This window comes from Camellia sinensis, chromosome 14 (genome assembly GCF_055761805.1).
Source record: "Camellia sinensis isolate YWXY chromosome 14, ASM5576180v1, whole genome shotgun sequence".
Lineage (NCBI taxonomy): Eukaryota > Viridiplantae > Streptophyta > Magnoliopsida > Ericales > Theaceae > Camellia > Camellia sinensis.
The window spans coordinates 35402862-35415326 of record NC_138974.1 but is presented as its reverse complement, the minus strand read 5'-3'; the positions used below and the strand labels follow the sequence as shown (position 1 = coordinate 35415326).

General features: G+C 35.9%; 1 protein-coding gene across 3 annotated transcripts in view; it reads right to left on the bottom strand.

The window, feature by feature from the left end:
* Window positions 1-1018: 1018 nt before the first annotated feature.
* LOC114306824 (heat stress transcription factor A-7a) overlaps window positions 1019-12465 on the bottom strand; it is a 38748-nt gene continuing 27301 nt past the window's right edge. For all 3 annotated transcript variants that reach the window (XR_014350750.1, XR_014350752.1, XR_014350759.1), the window contains one exon: window positions 1019-1668. The gene's annotated coding sequence lies outside the window, so the exon portion shown is untranslated. The remainder of the gene's footprint in view (window positions 1669-12465) is intronic.

Here is a 12465-nt window from a genome sequence, read left to right as displayed (position 1 = left end):
AAATAACAACATTTTTTGCAACAAAAATATTTGGTCCCTAAAAAATAATTTTATCCCTAAATTTTGGTCCCCAAAATTTTAATTTTTTTGTAGTGAGCCACCAATAAAATCATTGTGGTTAGGGCTATTAGTGATTTTGTTTTTAGTAGTGATATATCTCCTTAAAAAAAAAAAGCTCTATACACTTAGTAATGAAAAAATAAATAAGATAAATAAATAAATAACAACCAAGACACAAATATCACTATCACCGTGAGGCCCACACCATTACAGCTCCTTTATAGCTATATTATTAGAGTTCCCAAACATTGTTCTTTTGTTTTGAAATGGCATATTGTGACAGAACACGGATCATCCAGCTCACTTTGTGTCTCATCCTCTACTTCATAAATCTCATATTATCATGTTACCAAAATCAATAATTAAAAAATATAAAACAAAAAGTAGTACAGTGGGATAAATGATCTCATCTGCCATTGTGGTATGGAAATGATTGGAAATTTCACAATTAATGCATAAATAGATATTCACAAGCAAGTGGATATTTTCCTCCAGGAGTTTCTGAAAGGCTTTTGAGGACCTTAAGAAAATCTTTACATTCTGTTTTATTTTTTCTGTTCTTTAGAGGCCACCTTCCACTTTTGTTGAGATTCCCCCACACTACCATTGCTTTAGTGGGCATCACATCTGATCTCTGGCATAAATATTTTCAATTCATAGTTTGGTAAAGCAGGTTTAATTTGGACCAATGCTAAGAAGTCTAAATGCTACGAATAAGAACTAGACATTTAAGCCCATTGCTTTTCTTTGTTTATATTTTTCTTTTTACTCCTTATAGTATGCTGAGTACATTAAAAAAAAAAATTCGACTTTTCTCCGATCACTAAATGGTTCAGTCCGAGTGAAGAGGTGGATCCCACAAAGTGATCTATCCCTTCTCTCACTAATCACTACGACAGGAAATTTTGCTCAATTGTAAAATAGTAGTACATGAAATGAACATCAAATGCTAACAACCTTAATTAAATCTTGTTGTAATATTAAAATCTTGGAATTAAATCACATCTTCATCTAAAATTAGAGGCACTTTAGGAGAGGGAAGGGTCCAAGTTGTAGCCTTCAGCCCATTCCTGTAGCGTAAATCTCACATATTTACAATACATGTATCAGTTCAGTCTGGGAGACACCAATGAGTTGAACACAAAATGCCCTGAGTTTACGGCTCATCCAATAATTCACTCCCTTAACCGCTGTGCAAGTAGCCCAGCAGAGGTTTGTTTCCTCAGCAAAGCAGCATTCAATAAACCCCAACTCAGAAGAAATCTCAGCTCTAATTTCTTGGATCCACTGATACCATTTCATAAAACTTCATCAGGGGAAATAAAGGCGCAACAAAAATTTTATGAATGTTTCTCGTTTGCATGAATTTGTAAACAAATTTCAGTCAATCATACCCATACACACTCATTTAGCACAACCTAGTGCCCTCCTTGCCTAAAGTGGACAGCATCCAAAAATCATCACCAGCCTTACAAACAATAAAATCAAACCTTTCATAAGATTTCTTTTTGTAATTTTTCCGGATAAAGATCCAGCCAGATTTAGGAGACCACATAGTTACGTCTCTCGATGAGGGTGCCACTTCTATACAATGGAATGAAACAGTGCCTGCAAATCAAAGCCAGACAAAGCTTATGTAATATATGTGAGATGGGTATGATCAGAGCCTCTAATGCTGACTCGTAAGATCAATAACAATTCCAGACTCGCTTTTTTTCATAAAATTATGTGAAGCTATGAACCAAGTCAAACAGACATCTAAAAGTTGCAAACGAATCTTTTTAACGAACCAGCATGCCATTTTGGACTAGTTCTACTTCACATGATTTAACAGATCAGCCAAACCAACTACCAAACTCATAAAAACCTTTTAACATATCATAGGAGTTCGAACTTAACATTTGGATGATAAAGGTTTTATCACCTGTTAGGTTTCAGAGCTTCACTTGAGTAAGTCTTCAGTACGCTTTGTTTATCTACTACTTAGGTTTAGGATTAATATACCAACCATGGTTGACTTCCCTCACTGATGTAAGTTTGTGGATGTAGCATTGAAATTCCATACAAGAAATGCTACAAGAAATAAATCCACAAACCAACCAATGGTAAGTACAAACACATTTGAGAGTAGAAAATGATATAAAAAAGAAAACAATTTGACTAGGAAGCTTTTCATACAATACTGTAAGAAATAATGTATAGAGAAAGAGAGAGAATAAATTGTATGTATTATTATTGATTGATATATTGATATATATTACAATGATTCATGATTCTTATATATAGAAGAGAGTGAGTGTGTAGTAGGTAAGGAGTAGGTGAAGTGGAGGTGGTAGTGGTGTAGTGGGTTAGGTTTAGTGGAGTAGGTGAGGTGGTAGTGGTGTAGTGGGTTAGGTTTAGTGGAGTAGGTTTAAGTGGGTGAAGTAGGTGGAGAGTAGGTGAATTTTAACAGCCCCCCGCAAACTCAAGGGGGATAGGAACTAACCAACTTGAGTTTGGAGAGAGTAACAAAACAAGAAAATACATAAAAATAAAAAAAGATAGGAGACACTGTATGGTCGTGTCAGACCGTTGGTGGAGACACTGGATGGTGGTGTCATAACGTTGTAGAGGACACTGTATGTGGGTGTCATAACTATGTAGAGGACACTGTATGGTGGTGTCATAACGGTGTAGAGGACACTGGATGGCGGTGTCAGACCGATGTAGAAGACAGTTTATGGGGTCATGTCGGACCGTTGTAGCAGACACTGTGTGGTCATGTCAGACCGATGTAGAAGACAGTTTATGGGGTCATGTCGGACCGATGTAGAAGACAGTTTATGGGGTCATGTCGGACCGTTGTAGAAGACAGTTTACGGAGTCTTGCTGGACCCTTGTAGAAACTAACCGGAATCAATGTCGGGACAGTTTACAGAGTCTTGTCGGACCCTTGTAGAAACTAACCGGAATCAATGTCGGGACAGTTTACAGAGTCTTGTCGGACCCATGAAGGAGCTAACCGGAATCAATGTCGGGACAGTTTACAGAGTCTTGTCGGACCCTTAAAAAGTCGCACCCTCAAAAGGTGTGCCCAATCTTTCAAAAAGGCGTGCCATCAAAAGGCGTGCCCAATCTATAAAAAGACGTGCCATCAAAAGTTGCGCCCTCAAAAGGCGCGCCCACTTCATCAAAAGTCGTGCCCGACAGAAAGCGTCGAGCCATCAAAAGGTGAGCCGGAGACGCGGCGAGGCACGTGAGCGACAGAGCGGCGTGTCGGCCGCGTCGTCAGTGTCAATATAAACCAATGCAGAGGCGGAGGAAACCAAACCAGACTGAAACCTCTGAACTGGTCATTCTGAAACAATCTGTAAATACTCTATATCCAACCCTTCTCGGAAACACTCAGCAACCCAAAAAACATGGCCTCTTCTTCCCGTTCAGCTACCCAGAACATGGCCTCATCTTCCCGTGGTCTGCTCACTCTCTTTCCCGACCTCAACGAGTCAACAAGAGAGATAACTGGTGCGGTGGCACTGGAACCTCAACCAAGCGCCCCGGAGTTTGCTCCGTTGAACTTTCCTATGTGGTCTGTGGAGCAAAGAATGGCAGTGCAGTCGGATGTGGAGGCCAATCAGTATACACTGAAGTTATGTGTGGAAACCATGACTGCGGTCACAAACTTGTCGCACCGGCTGCAGAGCAGGACAAATGAGGTGCAACAGTTAAACTCCCAGCTAGCTCTGCTCCAACGCATGTATAAGGATGCGCGAGCAGAGATAAGTGTGCTAAAGACAGAAAACAAGGAGCTGAAGCGGAAGGCCACCGTGATGTTCCGATTTGGAGGTCCACCATATGCTGCAGTGGAGGAGCAGGGAGTAGTGATCATGCCCAGTGGAGTGGGAAACACGGAGGCAACACCGGCAAGGGCCGCCTAAGACGGTGGCAAGAAGAAAAGACCGGCGGAATAGGCGAGAAGAAAAATCCCACTGTTCCGATTTGTGTTGGTTGTGTTTTGTTTTGTTTTGTGTTTTTTTATTTTTATTTTTTTTTTATGGTGTAAAATGCTGATCGGGGTTGATCCCCGGCATGAAGAAATGACAAGTTTGTAAAATGTTGTTTTTTTTTTTTTTTTTTTTTTTGTTTTGGGAGTGTTTTGTTGAAAAAATAAAAATAAAATGAAAGAAAACAAGGGAGAAAGAAAATAGATAAAAAATATTTATAGATGGATTATATGAAAAACATCAGTGCGATTGTTTCAAAATAAAGTGGGGTATTTAAAAAAGAGGAAAAGTGACTTGGAAAAAATAAATAAAAATAAGTGATTTTTGAAATCAAATGGAGGAGAGAGAGGGACAAACCCATGTGATAAAGTGGAGAGAGAGTCGGTGAGTGGGGTGTAAAAGGTGAAGGAGAAATGATGGATTGAAAATGGTTTGGGTCAAAAGTGGACACTGTTAGTGGGGAACATGAGTGCATTGATTATTTGATATAATAATAAAAATAAAAAGTTAGAACAGTTGGAGAGAATGAGTGGAGTATGGTAAGGGTTTCATCCAAAGCCAAAATTCCTGCAGCGAATCACTTCGCAAATCCTAGCATGAGCTTTTTCTCTTTCCAGGCTTATTCATGAATTTCCTGGTGATTTCAAGAGTCTCTGGTGGCATTGTGGCAGAGAACACCCCAACCTGGATTTTGGGTGGCAGCAACTAGAAAATATCATAGATCTGATTTTTAAAAACCTCGTGACAGCATTTCATCAGCTTCATCCAAGACAAACATTTTGATGTAAACAGGGCGAAGTGATTGTCTCCGCAACATGTCAAACACACGACCAGGAGTACCAACAACAACATGAACCCCACTGGAGAGAATGCGCTGATCTTCGCGCACACTAGTCCCTCCAACACAAGCATGAACCTTCACACTTTGCTGGGCAAGTTCAAGAGTGAGTGGAAGAACCAAAGCTTGGCACTCAACCAAGCTATAATCTAGCTGCTGCAGAATTCCAGAGCAGAATGTTGCAGTGTTTCCAGTTCCAGACTGTCTCGTCATATGAGGTGAAGAATTCTTCTCCATCAGCCTCACACATGACTACAGTTGCACAAATCTTTGTTGATTTTATCAGCGGAATAGGTTGAGGTCCGGCGGGCGGCTAAGGTGAGGTTGCCGCCCGCCAGGGAAGCGAAAATACTAGGTTTTAAACCAGCTCTGATACCATGTAAGAAATAATGTATAGAGAAAGAGAGAGAATAAATTGTATGTATTATTATTGATTGATATATTGATATATATTACAATGATTCATGATTCTTATATATAGAAGAGAGTGAGTGTGTAGTAGGTAAGGAGTAGGTGAAGTGGAGGTGGTAGTGGTGTAGTGGGTTAGGTTTAGTGGAGTAGGTGAGGTGGTAGTGGTGTAGTGGGTTAGGTTTAGTGGAGTAGGTTTAAGTGGGTGAAGTAGGTGGAGAGTAGGTGAATTTTAACAAATACACAGGGAGTTAGTCAACTTATATGCCCTGGAGAAACGAACAGTCTTAGCTGGTATGAGAAATTTTAATAGACACAATACATTAAAAAGAGAAGAAACAATAATAAATGTTGTGTTTTGTCAGCTTATATAATTTTTATTCTTGGGGATAAGAGTGCTTACATAGAAGGCAACCGGTGCACAGCCAGTCTTGATGTCTTTGGACCAAAGGAACAACTTGTGGGAAAGGCTAAAATAAAGACTGATGGTTAAGCAAGGGTGAGACACAAGGTTTTGGCTCAAATGACAGTATACATCTAGGGGGTGGGGGTGGAGAGTAGGAAATTTCTTCTTCTTTCATTTTGTGAGGTTTTTCTTCTGAACTTTGGAAACCAACATGCTTGATTGAAAGAGTTAGAAAACATGTCATTGCAAAGCGAGAATGTTAGTTATAGTGTCTTAACAATTGAGAGCTAAAAAGGTTCTGATAGGGACATCCCAGGTAACCTTAACACACTCCCTAAACTTAAAAGGCTGAAATTTGAGCCATGTGCCTTCACTATCCAAAAGGGGTGGGGGAATCCCCTAGCATCCTGAAGTTGAGAACATGAACTACAAAAACGCAACTATTGGAGGTAGATTTGTCCACTATGGAAAACAAGAAAAAGCTTCTTGAGAGAATCGCTAATCTTAAACTTGCTCAAGAGGTTAGCCTTTCTATCAAGTCTAAGAAATCAAGTTGTAAGACTCCTATGAAATCGTAAGCGTGTCCATTGATTGTTGCTTGGCCTAGCTTTTGGATTGTCCTTGTATGTTAATCTACTTGTTAGATTTTTTTGTAGAAGCTAGGCACGTTTTTTCCCTCCTTAAAGGGTGTGTTGCCTCTGGGCATATAATGAGTCGCTGTAATATCTATTTTTTGATATAAAACTTATGACTAACATACTCAAAAAAATAAATAAATAAAGATTTGTCCACCGTGACATACTAGATTGCTAAGATAGAGATTTAGTTATCAGTTTGGTAAAATACACTAGTCTTTTTTTTTTTTGGTGGGGGGGGGGGGGGGGGGTTGTTTAAAAGTTCATAATAATAAAAGTAATAATACCATGAAAAGAGTTGTTCAGATAGTTTAGTAGCAACCTTGCTTGAGCGACAATGAAGGTCTTACTAAAAAACAAGAGTAATAATTACTATGTTTCACATAAAAATCATACACGCATATGTAAGTATGTATACTATATGCGAAAATATGCTGTTTTTCAAAATATTGACTGTGGCTTCATGTCTTGTCTCTGGTTAATTCCTTCTCAGAATTCAATCATTCTCCTCCGTCACACTGAAATTCATTCATTCCTGCAACATTAATTTTAAAGAATGGCCAGTAAGACAGCCAAGTTTTGTGGCACTGAACAATTGTAGATAGGAATCATGCCATAACTTGAGCTCATAACTACAGTGATAATACAAAAATGGCTAGCAGGAAGAAGTATTAACTGAGGGTGGGGAAATGCAGATTGAAAATGATGAACACAGCCTCACAATCTGAAATTGATCATGTGAAGGTAAATATGAAAACCTTTTTTCTCCGCATTTCTACAGCAGCCTATTTGTCAACCCTCGTGATATATTAATAACAAAAAAGTAAAGCAGAAAACAATTTCCAAAGTATAAGGGCTATGAACAGGAGCGCAACTACCATCTATTCAATCATGACTTAATCATAATCTGTGAGGGCCAACAAAGAGAAGTGACCTGTCATCCACTCAATTATGATATAGGGTTCTAAGGAAACTTGATCACACATAAACCTAGCACCAATTCTCACTTTTTCCATTATCATGAATTCAAAGCATCTTTCTTCTCAAGTATATGTGAGATATTCTTTCCATCTTAAACTTTATATGAGAACACATTCTCATTCCTAATTTTGGATCACATATTAATGCTCTAACCCAATCGAGTTAATCATTGTTCATGGACAAACAAATTTTATTTAGAGAAATTACAATACAGTGGGAAATGGGGAAAGTATTTACCAATAGGTTTGGGATGCAACTTTTGTTGTGGTTTTGTTGCACAGAAAACGTTGCTCCGCCCATGTGTTTGTAATTATTTGTGATCTTCTACACTGATTTGTAATTTCCCCTTTTATTTACTACAAATGACCACACAATACCTTCAATCACTTAAGTTGCAAATTATGGAATAGCTGGGAGTAACCAGACAATGTATTTTTGGGGTACACAGAAAGGTAAGCCACAAATTATCAGCAAATAAACATCCTCATATGACCTTTTATTTTGTATAAGTCCTCTTCTCACAGAGTGTCAATAGTCTATGTAAATAACAAAGCACTGGCATGTGATGAGCCACTCCTTATTTGAATTGCTCACTCCGAAGAATGTTTTTCCTAAAAAAAATAATGTCACAGCAAAAAACCAGTGGTATGAATGTAAGCATACTATGAGATAAGTCGCTCCCTGGCTAGCTCTGAGATTTTGTTTTACTTATAAAAATATTGCAATCTGATCAGCTTTGAAGAAAATTGCGGTTCTGGAATAAGTAAAAGAGCATTGCAAGGAAGACAGAAAATTACTCATAGTTAAGCAAGTTATATTTGTAAACTGTAAGACACTTTAGAAATCAAAACTAGCATAAATACTTAATTCATTTCAATAAAAGAACTGACCACACAGGCTACGACACTTAATTCTTGTTAGTCAACACATCATATCTGTTGAGAATAATATAAATAATAAAGTTGCCCCTCTCTCTATCAGCTTGAGCTTTTAGATGAGTTGACGGTCAACAATTCAACAGTATGCAAGTTGCTCTCTCTGAAAACAGCGTATAAGTTTTAGGCCAAGTTTGGCTACTACAAAATAATCTATCTTTTTATTTTTTTATATTTTTTCCATCACATCACCTCTTTACTTTTCTGCATATCTTTTTATAAAAAGACAAAAAATACACTTACACCCCAAACAAACCCTTGGTTTTATGCACTTCATACCAAAATAGACAAGCCTAAGTTTCTCTTATCACAAGTCATTTGCTATGAATTGGGGGGGGGGGGGGGGGGGGGGGGGGGGGCGAAGTCATAACACCCTATGGTTTAGGATTTAGGGTTTATTACAGAGCTCTTGTCCATACCATAACATATATAAATAACTATGGAACTTTCATCAAGATAAAAATTAAGCATACCAATATTAGCTATGGAATTACCAAAACAATAGCTATGGGGCATATGATTAAAGATACAAGCCAACTAATCATGCTTCGCACATCAGTTTGAAGATTGAAAAATCAAAACCACGAATGTACCGCAATCGAGACTCGTTTCCTTGAGATCAAAAAACTTGCCAATAGTCCAAAATCTTTCCCTAATCGACATTCTGCAAAATTCGTAACCAATCCAATATATCAGGATTCAATAAAACAGAGAAGAACGAACGAACGAACGAACGAACAAATCCGAACTGGACAATAGGCGATTGAGAAGTTTGAAGATGGATGGAACAAACAACACTTGGAATTCGATATTGAAGCCAATGAAACTGCGAGAGCACTTGAAAGTTGAAGAAGAGAAGCACAAAAGAGGATTAGAGTATTAAAAAAAATTAAAAAAAAGTTGGAAGTTCGCGCCATAAATCCAGAGCTACTACCGCCATGTCGGCCGCAGGAGAGCGAGCGCACAGAGATTTTTGGAATGCAACGGGGCAAAAACATGGGTCGGGTAATACGCACATTAGATTCTGGTTTGACAAAAAGACTTTTAACCGAGTTATCAAAACAAGTCATAATCTATACTAAGTGCACACGGTCCGAATTGGTTCAATTTTGAGAAAATTTAAAATCGTATCGATTTTAATAATTTTGTGATTTTAAGAATCAGACCAGACCGTTACACTTGTAAAACCAAACTAGAATCAAATTGAAAAAATGGTTCGATTTCGGTTTGATTTTCGGTTTCAAAAATTTCTATTTACAAGAATAAATTGTTAATATTAGCAAAATAATTACTCAAACTAATTACATTTAATTCATGATAAAAACTAATAATATTAAGGCATTACTTAATATTACATATCTATACCATCTAATATCATTAAAATTATAAAAAATCAATTAATAAAAATAAAACTTGATATATATCTTTAAAATTCGGTTCGGTTCGGTTCGAACCGCGATTTTTCATAAAATTCATTAATCGAACCGTTTTTACGATTCTCATATTTCTTAATCCGAAACCGAACCAATTCTTAATAGAATCGAACCAAACTGTACGATTCAATCTGGTTCAGTCCGAATTACCGATTTGAACGAATTTTTAAACAATCATAATCTATACTATGTTAGATAAAATTCATACTACGATTAGCGTAAAATGTTACACTTTTTTACTATTTTTTCAAAATACTCAAAACATAATAATTGTAATTCTATCATTCTTAACTACATCAAATAATTGACGTAATTATTCGATTCAATTATTTCAAATACTACATTATTTTAAATTTCACATGTGCCTCATGTTCAACTCTAATTATGTACATATGTATATAATTTACTTAGTTTTATGTTTTTTTAAACAAAAATATTCACTTAAGATGGAAAAATATTTAACTAAAAATATAAACATAAGATGTAATGGTTAAATATTATTTTATTTTTTTTGGTTAAATTAACTACAAAGTTATTGTTGGAAACATGGTTTTTATAGACTTATTTTGGGCTAATTTTGAACTCAAATTTGAGTGAGTCTCACACGTCTTTTAGAGTAGGTTCAAAGAGGTAACGTGTTCCTTATCGCATGGCAAGTCACACAGTGAAATGGTTCGTCAAAATCATTTATAAGTGAATGGGAAGTTGACACAGTTTTCAAGTTCATAAAATGAGAAATTGAAGAATCAAATGTAGGTTTCCTTAAAAGGTTGTCCCAAATTGAAAACTTAAGAGAACTTATGTGTGTATATAAGTTCTAGGTGGCAATATTTGGGTTGGGCCCCAAGGGGCACCCCAAGTTTTGTGAAAGGAGGAGTTATAAACAAAATAGGCTTTGGCCGAAACCAGCGCACTACCAACCGACCGTGCCAGGTTGGGTCCTAACATTAATTTTTTTAACAAAATTTATTTGAATTTTTTTCCCAAATTCTTACGGAAAATTTTGAATTTTGCACCAAATAGTTTGAATTCAAATTTTTGCTTTCAACCAGTGTGACTTTCACAACAATCCGAATGTCTCTTCCATTTTAAATAGATTTAAAACTGTTCAGTAGTTTCCAACAAATCAAACTGGTTTCAAACATTCGGATCTTCTCAACAGTCACCAACTATGCCTATAAATACAAAATCATTCCAATAGATTTTCTCAATTAGAAAGATCAATTCTCTCCCCGGTTTTGCTCTTTCTTTGCATTGTTCTTCATACTAGCTTTTAAAGAAATTTCTGAGAGCATAGAACACAGGTTCTAGTTCAGTAAAACAGATTATTATTAGTGCTAATACAATCTATGAAAGATCATTGTATCTTGGGAGATAGACACCATTATTCTATGAGTACTTGAGCGAGGCGAATTTGTCTTAAGGACAGAGTGTCACACATTCGACTTGATCATTTTTTTTTTTACTTATTTGTTTCAATAAATAAATTCTGTAAATAATTTATTTTATTTGTTTGGTTTGTTTCACATTATTTTCTCATACACAGAAGATTGTTCCTATAATCTTACAACAGAATTATTCTGTTTATACAGAATTTTTCATTTGTTTCCTTTTTACCTTTCTTCTTCTTACAGAAATTATTTTCTGTGCTTATACAAAATAATATTCTGATTGGAAAATACAAATAGTAGTAATATACTATTTGACAAATAGTACTAATATACTATTTATTTTCTTTGACAACTAATAATAATATACTGGTTATCATTAACAATTTCAGAATATTCATTTGTGAAGTTGGTCGAAAATTAATTTTGGTTTTCAAAAATAATTTTTGAGTTTTCATTAATTGAAATTCTATTTTCAATATTTTAATTTTTGAAATATTATAGAAATATTTTTTTGTTGGAATTAATTTGTTTAAATAAAATTTATTTTCAAATTAATTGGAAATAAAAGTTACAATTCTTGTTTCTTTTATTTTTACAGAATTAAATTCTATTTTTTGGTTTAATTTTCTGTGTAATATAAAATTCTAATTATAATTTTGTTTTATAATTTATAATTCATGACTACTGAAACTAATGTTCAAACCAATATTGGTATAGAGACTGCAATTGCTCCAATCCCTCCTTCTATTGTGACTATACTAGTTAATCACGATAAAAAGCCAAAGAAATTCTTAAGAATTGATTTTAAAAATGACAGGAGAAAATGTTGTTCTATCTTATTTCTCTCAACCTGGCACGTTTTCTCTGTGAAAATGCTCCTACTCTGAAAGATGATGAAACCGACCGACAAGTGGTTGCTGCGGTCGATGCTAGGAAACATATTGACTTCCTTTGCTTGAACTACATCTTGAACGGACTTGATAACACATTGTACAACATCTATAGTCCTATCAAGGGACAAAGAAACTTTGGGAGTCTTTGGAGAAACAGCAAAAAATAGAAAATGCTAGCTTAAAGAAATTTGTGGTTGGCAAATTCCTAGATTTTGTGATGAATGATTCAAAAACTGTGATCAGTTGAATTCAAAATCTCCAACTTATTATGCATGACATTCATGCAGAAGGTATGTCTCTTAGTGAATCCTTCCAAGTTGCTGCCTTAATTGAAAAATTACCACAAGGCTGGAAGAAATTCAAGAACTATTTCAAACACAAATGCAAAGAAATGACTTTAGAAGAATTGATTATGCGTTTGGGGATTGAGGAGGACAACCACAATTCTGAAAAGCGGGCTGGTAAGCATCTAATGAAGTCTAAAACAAATACGGTGGAACAT